Genomic DNA, 11476 nt, shown 5'->3' with positions numbered 1-11476 from the left:
CCACGTTCAGCTTCGTATCGCACGAGATCACAGGGAAGAAACACAAAACGCGTTGAATTTTGAAAATGCAATTTATCGCGTTGTAAAATATTCCTCCCTTTCTTCGCAAGGTGAGATTAAAATCGAAAGAATCAAGTGAGAGGAGAACTTATCGAGCGATCTTTGCATTCCGTTTGCGTCGCGTCCCATGGACTCTCCCAAGGAGATCGAGCGAGTTATCGGAGCGAGTGTCGCATCAAGATAAAGAGTGTGAGTCTCGACGTAAAATTCTCTCACCGACCGATGCGATTTCAATTACGTGGAACTGGTTCGCGTAACCTGCGATCGAGGGAATCCCCGTGGTTGCGTTTTTTTTTTTTTTGTTTTTTTTAATTATGTATGTATCGACGCGTGGGACGGATCGCTTGTGACGCAAGCGAACGGGAGAACTTTTCCAGGTCGGGCGAGAGAGAGCATCCGGATCTTCTTATTTTCTATGAAATCGCCAGCATCCGGGACACGCTCGAGATTGCGAAACGTTCAACGAACGAATCATCGAGCGTAATGACGGAACGTTTCCCGTGGAAATTCGTGAAAGTTAATGACGTCGCGTCGCGATAGCGAGTACTCGCGGATCGCGACGAACGTACCTCTCGATCGCTAATGATCGGCAATGAATGCAACAGGATTGGCCAGCTGCGTAACCCTCGCTGAATTTAGTGTGACCACACACGATTTATAACGGGGATTATCGTTTCTCCGTGATTCCGATTAAATAACGCGACATGCAACCGCGACGGTGTTCGATCGTAAATCAACGCGAGTCGTGAGAACCTTAATTGAGACTGATACGTTCTTATAATTAGTTACCGTGTAAAGCTGAAAGATCGTCGTGCCTGAGACGTATCTGAGACGTGTTCGCACATTTCCGACGAAAGTGACGATCAAGTATTATCATATTTATTTTGTGAAAAAAACATTGTTGAATTCGAAATTATATATCTTTCACTTTTATCGATGCGAATCGAGGGAAACTCAGAATAAGAGCGAAGTTTTCGAATACGGCGCAGTGTCGCACGAATCATCGAGGAGCAACATAATCATTCTCGATGAACCAAATTACGATGAAATAATTTCAATTGTACAACGTTAATTGTGCGACATTGCGCACAATTAACTGTTTGAACATTAAAATATAAATTGCTAATGAAGTTAGAATAAAAGACACTACGCTGAATGACTGCATGAAAGGTTCCACGAAGCTATCATTAATGTCATTGTCCATTAATCATTATTGTCCAACAGACAAGAACAAATGTAAATTTCTTCGTTTTATTACCGTTTCACAGACTGTAAACGTCGACTGCAAAGCAAACGCGAAATGCTCGGTCGCTTTTACCTTCGATTATTCCGCAATCAGCGGATCGTGTTCACATTGTTCCCGGACTTTTCCCAATAAAAAAATAAAAAACTTCCCAACGATTAGAACGTGGCTGACCTGGTTTGCAAAATTATATTTAGACTCGTTCGAATTCGTTATTATCAAACCATTTCGACTTTCCTTCTATCGCGTTACAATCTAAATTCAGAACGCGAAATTACAAAAGAGTTTCTATACGCGTGTGCATCAAATCTATTTGTCAATTTTAATTATATTATATTATATTACCAATGAAACAATCATAATAACAGTACCCTAGGATTATGTCATAATATAATAATATATTAAATATATTATTATATAATAATATCTAAAATATAATAAATAATATATAATATTATATTATAATATATTAATGTAATAAAATAATATATTATATTATGTTATAACATAATCCTAGCGTATTGTTATTTGTTGATTGTTTCATTGGTTTACAATGTCCTTTATAGCAATCGTTATCTCGCACCATTAAGCGATACTACTTCAATTAGCATCCCTGATAAACTGTGTTTGTTACCCGTTGTACTATCTTTCGGAAAAGAGATGCATAACGGAGTCACCAAACGTTATCAAGTATTTGATATTGTACGTTTATCGAATACAGCAGAATCAGTTAAACTCTCAGTTCTCTAATTGTGAAACATCTTAAATATCTAAGGAAAATGATCACACATGCGCTGGCCGTTAACAATATTTCCAGAACAGAAACATGTTGATCGCGATAAAAATATTTGGTTTCTCTTAATACTCAATTTACACCTGGGCGTAATCGTAATTTCATTTTCTTAGGCAACAACGCGTTACGCTGTGCCTGGTAACACGCAATCGTTACCACTGCGTAAAATCTCTTCGATATCTTAATGATCATAGAGTGGCATAAAATTCTCCATTGGCAAGAAACACACGTATACAACGATATAATGGAGAAAGTAGTCGGTGACCGTCGGACCGTGATGTTGGCTACTTTAATACGCCATGAAAGTAAATCGAATGCATTAAACGCTGCACAGTGGAATATTCGATCGATCTAGCCAAAAGTCGTGCCATTGAACGAAATTTTCCTTTCTTTTTTACGCTTCTCGATGATTCCTTATCATCGCTTTGTAATCACTGCACGGAGAAAAATTTTAATTTCAAAATAATATGAAAATTATCCTCAAATATTTTCGAAATACTTACAGTGACCGGAGCGCTAGGAAAAATTTTTTTATAAACACTTGCGGACGATTCTCGACGATAATTTCGCGATCGCTATAAAGTGGAAGATTGAAACTTCGAAACAGTATAAATATAATGCGAATATTTGCGGACGAGCTATTTATAACGTTACTGGTTCTAGACTAATAATTACACGATCGGCGAAAATCTTTAAATCTAGGTAACTCCCGACCACGATTCTACAACTATTGTAAAAAAGAACTTCAACTTCAAAACGATATAACAATATTCTGCAGATAAGTGATTTATAGCAAAAAGAATTGTTCTGCGCTAGAGATGTGCGGAAACTCGAAAATATCGGGAATCTGATGCTTGCAATTCCGATGGATCGAATCTCGCAATTTAGAAATTTTGGGATTCTCGATAATTTCGGGAGACTCTGATGAGTAAAAAAAATTTCGTCTAATTGCAAGCTATTTTCTCAATGGTGCAATTTTTGGCCGAATGTCCCATGTGGAGTCGTCGGTTCAAGATTTGCGATTGGTTTATCGTATAATTTGTAACGAACGATCTGAATTGACACAAATCTGCTGTCAGGTTGCAACGTATTTCTATGATTCATGCGAGAAATCCGATTCGACTGTTTGGACACGTTTGAATCTAGTATTGATCCATATGTGCATACTGGTATTATACATAATTCATGTGTATTTACATTTTCACGTTCAGTTTGTCTAGTCCTCTCTCCTAAATCTGTCATTTTCAAAATATGGATGTATTGTATGCAAAATATTGAGGTATTTTAGAAATTTGAAGGCCATTTGTCATCCAAGAATATCGTCGAATTTGTTCTATTGCCTTTCATCAGCATTATTGACTTTTAGACTGCGGACTTTTATGTATTTACAAGAAATTTCAAAATTTGACTAAACTTTCTATAATATTTGGTATGTTCTCAAAAATATATATTTCCATAAGAGTCCGCAATCTGTTGAACTATATTTTCTGTAATCACTAAAATGGTCTTTTTACTTTTCCATTCTTCGAATCTCTTTTCTTTTGCTTCTCTTTCCGTTTGCTGGAAATTTCTCTTTTTCTTATCGGAATTCTCCTTAGAATACAGCACACGTTAAGATTACTTACCCTTGAGATGGAAACGTACACGTTTTGAAGTTTCAATTTCATCGCCATTCCTCGGAAGGATATTACGCGACTGCATGATGGATTATTTAAAAGAAATAACGTGAACTAGAAGCAACGTATTAAGAAACATTCAGAATAATCAAATAATCGTTAGGAATAATTTTCAAACAAGCAATCACTAAGTCGGTCTAGCAATTCACTCGCGCACTGGATTTCATCCTTGGTTTACTTTTTTACTCAAGCAGATAAAATACTGCTCGTGGCCGTGAATATCAGCCACAACTTCGTACTGCGCTTCAAGACATGGTTATGTCACAGGAAATACTACACCATAATGCATTTGTACTTCACCAGGCATCTCGTAAATCTAAAGTTGAATTCCGTTGCAGCAAAAAGTGTCGTGCTTTCAACCTACTTTAAATAGTGTCTGCCGATCGATTGAGCAAGTCCTGCATAGTGAACGAGGTGAAACTCGCGAATATAATCGAAGTTCGATTTTTACGCGATTCTACGTACGCAATGAAATGAAGCTTACATGTACCCTTTCTGTCCCATATTTTAGTAGCGTGTCTGAATCTCCGTGAATTCAATGATTGAATTGGTTTTAATTCCTATTTTTTTTTTTTTATACTAATTATAAATTAACAAAATTGTTTCTTTTTATGAAAATTTGTAATGAAGCTTTCACGGAGGATATTTATTCTTAAGAAAGTCTGCCATGAAATTTGTATATCGTTTAAAGACCAATAACATCTTTGCACCAAAATTTTTTCGCTTTAATGTATTCCTTTTAATTACTATCGCGTGATGTTAAAATCAAGAAAGCAACATAATTGCACGTATCACTTCCTCTGTAATCTCCAATTCCTGTCGACAAAGTCGATTACTCATCCACCGGAAGCACACGCTCTCTCTCTCTCTCTTTCTCTCTCTCTCTCTCTCTCTCTCTATCGTGACAGCCACGAGCGAAGAAACTTCTTGAATATTCAGTGAGCGTGTAACGTTTAACGAAGCCTCCTATGGATAATGATCTCTCAGCTTGGAATCCAACGGTATAATAAGAAAGAAGAGAAGGAAAACGTATTCTGTACGATGGTCGTTCGGAATGCCACGAAGAAACGCCACGGAACGACAGAAGCGAGGCAACACCGTCTTCTACGGGAGAATCTGCTCGGTGCGCGAGCACACAGATTTTTCGCAAATTAGCAGACGGGATTTTTCACGGGGCCGCGAGCGTTTAGTGGACCAATCTGATAACGCCGGGATGGTTTTTCGCTTTCGCGAAAGCGAAATCGGATGTAAAAGGAACGCGCGGCCCACGGAAACTCGCGTGTCGGCCACGTTTGTCTGGAGTCATTGTAAATTACGCGTTCAGACGACCTCGTGTAATTGGTTGGCGCACGGAATCGTTTACTCTGCCGCGTTGTACGGCTTCACCTGTTGCCGGCTCGCATTGTTTATCACCCCGTTTCGTCACACCAGCGACTTCGAACTAATTATTCGGCGAAAGGAGATTTTTTCTTTTTTTTATAACGAAATAACGAAACGTTGAATCACACCGATATAGTTGAGGTTTTCGATGAACACGGTGTTCTGCTGGAACACGAAAGACGCTCTAGTGGAAATAATTAAACGCGTGGCAAACGTTGCGTGCTTTGACCAAATAGAAATTACAATGCACGCAACAACACGCAGGAATTTATTCGCAGTGGGCTCATGAAAGCGTTCGAAACGCTTGCAGATACGTTTTTTGAATTCGTACGTGCGTGCGTTTCCCGAAATTTAATCAGAAGCATGTTGACGCTCAATTGTCAAAGTTTCGGACAAATTTGAAAATATGGTATAACAAGAATTTATAATATATTTAATAGAAATATATAATTTCAGAAATTACAAAGATGTTATATTTATAGGCTATTTATTATTTAATTTAATTTAATTGATTTAATCAAACTTCTTTGATTAGGTCTATTGATATTATATTGATGAGACTCAATATTCAACACTTGTCACATACGTGTGTTCAAAACAGATGTTCCTGCAGTGTATTAATTGTTTACTAGATATATTTTTAGAATAAATATCTTGTAACTCGTTGCAACATTTCTAGAACAATTTCAAGAGTTGACCGAATGAAATCATGGTAGTAGTAATAAAATAAAAATAAAAAAAGAACGTTTAACGTATAACAACCGCAACACACAAGTAAAACACGCGCGAATACTTTCATTCCCTGAAACATTTCTGTTCTTTTTCAATTCATTCTTTCGAGGTGGAATTACAATTATTCCATCTCCGTGGAATCCATGGAAGAAAGTTCGTGAATTCGTGGAACGTAAATTGCACTCGCCTCGGGGCGTGACTGTGATCATTAAAGTTCACTAAACGATGAGAGTAACAATGACAGAGCAGATTGACGACTAGAGAGAAGAGTGTTTCGATAATAATTTCACTTTACCATCAATTCCACATCGTGGTGCATTTCATCCGGAGAATTTCATGAACGGAAAAACATTGGAGACAAGTTTTTTTTTTTTGGATACGTGACGTTCTCTTCTCGAAGTCACGTATTATTACTTTCTTGGTCATTTCGTGGAAGGATCACGAGTCATTCAGCAATACGAGTCATTCGTATGTGGAACAAAGTTTTTTTTTTTACAAGTAACGGAAGTGACAGTTATAGTTGTTGTAGAAAGTTTCACGTATATATATGACATGTTTTTGTATAAAACATTTTGTTAGTATTTTATTGATATCTTAATGTGATACGAATATCATGATTGCGAACAATCTGGAATTAAAATATTTGTTAGAATATTTGGTACAGTATTTTATAGTAGTTCAATAGAAGCAAGAATGATCTATTAAGAATTTATAAACTATCATTTTTAATATGCGTAAAAAATGTTTAGTACTATATAAATATAAAATATTGATATTAGTGCTAATTATACATTTCCAATTTTTTTTAACGAAATATATGCTTATTCTGAATATCACACATTTTCAGATTTGTTTCAAACATTACCAACACAATCTTGACAGTCGTGTCTTAGTATAATGTTATTTTATCATCATTATACCCTCATAAAACGATTTTATACATATAACGCATGCTAGATTATTTAAAAATTTACTCGCAATTAAAAATAAGTAGTTGCTCAATGGAATGATATATTTAAATTAAAGTAAAAAAAAAAAATCGCTCATTTTCTTTCTAAATTGAGTCCTTTTGCAATCCCAAGAATTTTAACGAAACGGGAACTCGAAGCGAACGTCACGTCTCAAAATATCAGACTTTCATCCGTCAGAATTGCCTCGGTCTTCCTCGATTTTTACGTAGAAGTCGTTTTAATTGCCTAGACAAGAGCGGAACTCGAAGAAGTATAACTGGTTGATTTGTCACGGCCGTTCGATCGAAAATTTCCTCCGTGTCTCTCCGTTGCGTTCCGCCATTAACCATAAGACGTAACACCGACGATTTATGAGCATCATTATCTCGTTTAGAGCGGAATGACGTAACAATGGCTGCGTTCCGCGATAATTGGACGGAATAGAGGATTCGAATGTGACGCGTATATGGCCGAATAGAAGGGCGGGTTCCTCCAGCAAGTTTCTCATTACCCGTGTCATAACTCTTGTTACTAGCGCGATCGTACAATGAACAATGACGTGATTGTCCTAGGTGATTATTTGGCCGAGATAAAAGTTTCGAGGATGCACGGTACCATGTTTGGAACACAAAAGAGCCATCCGACTTGATTGATCTTGTGAAAGTAAATAAGCGAATTAAAACTTTATAATATCGTAATTGATTCATCACTTTGCAACAAGTTTTATGTAAATTGATGTTCAATCAGAATACGAAGAAATAAAATAAAATAAACTTCTTACTAAACTAACAGAAAATTCAATCTCCTTGAAGGATACATAGAAAATTCATATTGCAAGATAGCATATACCAATACCTTTGCTTGAAATCTTTTTGACGCAAATTTTACGAAAAAATACTTGAAATAATACAAGATATAAACTTTCAGTAAAATGTGTTTGATTGAAAGTATACCGAGACTTTACGAACTTTACAGCTAAAGCCATAAACACTGATGTCTATAGCGTCACGTAGTTTTCAACGGTTGTAAATTCTTAACATCTTAACAAGGGAACTTCGAGTGAAAGTTACTCTTGCCGAAGATTGTGTTAACGAAAGAAATTAAATATCCTATTAAACAGGTATTAGCTTCTCAACTGTACATCGCTTTTCACGAATCTCTGTTGCAGACAGCAGTTAACATGGCAGCAACGATCGATAGATTTAGCTGGTACGCGTTCGTGCTGAAATATAAGAGGAACGCGTCTGTTACACATCTGGATCGACGATCTTGCCTACCGCTTACAGAACAAATCGCCACGAAACGGTAAGTAGCCTGGAATTTCATTATTGAGAATCGAGATGAGATTTATCCTGGCGAGGCATCGATTCCCACAAGAAGAACAAAATCCTAGCAATTATTGCCCGGCGTAACATGGTAATAAATAGGTTTGCTTTCCCGTTACGTGCTATCTGATTTACCCATTCGGTTATGCAAGCGTTTGAAACAGGGTCGTTTCGAACGCTTATTTCCTCGATTTGTATTTAGTATCGCGTCCCATGGAAATATATATACAGACACACGAGCCAACGTAATACCGTGCATGCTGTACACACGCAACACGTACCGAGCTTACTCGTTTGGTCCAAGTTACCATGCAACGAAGGGTGTAGGAATCATGTGTTGTTACGTCAGTGTGTCACGCGTTTTGCGTAATAAGCGCATCTATTAAAATGATAATCTAGTTGAATCATACGATTATGGAAACATCGTAAAGTGGTGCAATCGCGTATTACTCCTGACGACAGTACATAACAAGGGATAAAAGTATTCGTAGTCAATCAATTTATTGGGAAAATAAAAAATTATTTACATTGAAGGGATGTATACAGGGTAATTCAGGTAATTATGTGTCTAATGAAAAATTGTTTAATACAAAAGTTCTATGGTTTTAACGGAACGAAAATATAAAATATTTGGGTGTGTTGAGGAGTTTCAAAATTTTCAAGATCACCTTTATTTTTTTAAATATATTGTATATTATATATTATATATTATATAGTGGTGAATGTACATAAATCAATTTTAATTTACATTAATGTACATTGATTAATTTTAGTTTTAACTGTTAACTTATACGTGTTGAAGAAGTGTGGTAACGTTTCATTAATGGGATATGATTTCATGAATATTCATGGACATTCGCACCTGTGTACATTTATTATTGCAAATTTAATATTTGTCTATATAATATACAGCTATATTTAAACATCATTGACAACATAAAAAAAAAATTTTTATTTTTTTACACTGAACCAATTGTACGAATATTTCTATCTCTCACTGGCTTGTAAACCCATTTGAAAGTTACGGCACATTATGTTTGTTCCGTTCATTTCGTTCCGATGAAAGAAATCTCAGATCACGCGCCAGTGCCATTCACGTTCAAATTCATCTATCGCCGTTGAAATGGTAATAAAGAGTTGTCAGCAGGTGCCATTAATTTCTGGAAAAAAGTTAAATTCACAGGTTTTCATATTTCTCCCGCCGTCAGGGTTGAGAAACGCGCGGTATTGTCGACCATAGTACAATCGTTGACACATTCGCTTGTTTGTCCATTCTCGCGTGTCCAGCGGAATTCTTGTAATTCCATCTTTCGAAACCGAGCGGATTTTCTCGGCCTCTTTGCTGGCGTACTCACCCTCCCCGATGATGCAATTAAAATACATACGCGCTAAAGATACATACGTGCATTCGCACAATTCGTGCATGAGTTCTCTGCTGTAAGATTGCAGAAACGTTGTATTTAAGCCGTATTTACTCGACATTCGATTCGAGAAGATTTATCGTTATACAATATAATGGATCTGCTGAATTTGCTTTTACTGTGTTTTTCCTGTCAAGGCGTTTAAAATTTACACGGTTTGCTCATTGGGCAGAATATTTCACCATTACGAGACATTAAAGTACAAGATAAAAATATTTTGATCGATGACATTCATCACCTTTAATCATTCTAAAGTGAAATTAAAAATTAAATAATTGAATCATTAAAAATTCCAAGATATTCGTCAGCGTATCAATGTCTTAATCATGAAGAGTAAAGTAGGTATTGATTCAATGCTTGCTGCAATACATACAATTGCTCCTTTTTCTCAAACACATATTACTAATCATTGCGACAAAAAGAGAAAGAAGAAGAAATGATTTTCAAAATCATCGTCAACCATCATTTTCACGCGCGTGAGTCACCAGAAACGCAGGAAAGAAGAAAAGGAGAGGCCACGCGCAGAGAGACATGTCACGTTTCTTCTCGGTACTGGACCAATTTATTAACCGCAATCTCGACGATAGCATCGTTGCGGGCTTAAATATAGGCGAAATTCGCCGTTCGATGTTCCCTAATTTATTTCCAGATAGAAATCGATGTTTACGTGTGGCGTCGCGTCGATTTAGTCGGCGTGCCTACGAAAATAGCGGAAGCGCGACACTCGACGCGGGACCAGATCCAACATAGAATCGGAATCGTTTAATTTTGGCACCGCGATTTATATGTCATTTTACCATTTTGCAAAACATACCTACGACACTGTAATTTTAGAGCGAACGTGCGTATAAACGTCACTATGATTGAAAGGTGACCAAAAGCGAGCGAGCAACCGCGACCGAGGGGAGGATTGGTGTTCCTCCAACGAAACGATCGCGCGAAAGAACATGAAATTATCGTATTTCTTTAGCAAACTGTAAAAAAAAAAAAAAAGGAAAGGAAGCAACTCATCAGTCCATTCGTCGATCTTCGCGCAAATGTTAATTTTTTTAATTAACATCGATCGTAATTGCACAATTAATTAGAGCTGGTTTCTTGCCGGGAGAAGTCGCGGAATTTTGCTGACTGGAAACGAAACCGGGTGTATCCGCGAGGCGGGCAGCAGCTCCTATGCGCGCATTAAGCGGCCAGTCGCGTGCATATCGGTTACAGACGCTTTAGCCCGCACATCAATTAACTCGCTGTTATTCACTACCTGTTATATCTATGTACACGCACACGTATAACGTTCCTTTCCTGGACGTACCGATCGCAACGCGGAATCTCGACTGCCATTGCTTCGAGTTTCCCTTTACATTTCGAATTTCGCTCTCATTACATTTCGAGCGTGCAATTAGTTAAAAAAAAAAGAAAAAAAAAAAGGAAACTGCCCACGCTTTCACTTTCGCTTTGTTCCTTGGTCCATGGATGATTCCTGTTGTTTAATTATCGTCGTTGTTTAATTGTCGACTACCGATCTCTTCGTTCATCTGTTTTCGTAGCGTAGCGATCGAAAGTGTAGCCAGAACTGCAAGAAGGTGGATTAAAAGTCCAGCGGGTGTATGTTTCGTTGCTAAAGTGAGATATTTCCTTTGAAATTTTATCTCAATAATTCCTAAATATATCGTAGCGAGAATGAAAATTTGCATATTCAAATTGATTCCCTTGGGAATTAATTATAAATAAAGAAATCATGTACAAAGAATTATAATATAACCTCTGTTTTCATTATAATTATCATTATGATATAACCTCCATTTTCATTATAATTATACTAGTCCAATTAACGCTGAATACTAGCACGGAAAAGAAACATTCTCGTAAAATTCCCATGAAAATTCCAAATACCGAAAAAAT

General features: G+C 36.9%; 1 long non-coding RNA gene across 2 annotated transcripts in view; it reads left to right on the top strand.

Annotated features, from left to right (window-relative positions):
* Positions 1-8007: 8007 nt before the first annotated feature.
* The window catches only part of LOC122535740, a 47820-nt gene continuing 44351 nt past the window's right edge, over positions 8008-11476 (top strand). For both annotated transcript variants that reach the window (XR_006308243.1, XR_006308245.1), the window contains exon 1: positions 8008-8139. This is a non-coding gene — a long non-coding RNA (uncharacterized LOC122535740). The remainder of the gene's footprint in view (positions 8140-11476) is intronic.

The sequence above is a fragment of the Frieseomelitta varia genome, unplaced genomic scaffold (genome assembly GCF_011392965.1).
Source record: "Frieseomelitta varia isolate USP_RPSP 00005682 unplaced genomic scaffold, Fvar_1.2 scaffold_152, whole genome shotgun sequence".
NCBI lineage: Eukaryota > Metazoa > Arthropoda > Insecta > Hymenoptera > Apidae > Frieseomelitta > Frieseomelitta varia.
Note: the sequence above shows the minus strand (reverse complement) of the source record. Positions and strands in the feature narration are given on the sequence as shown.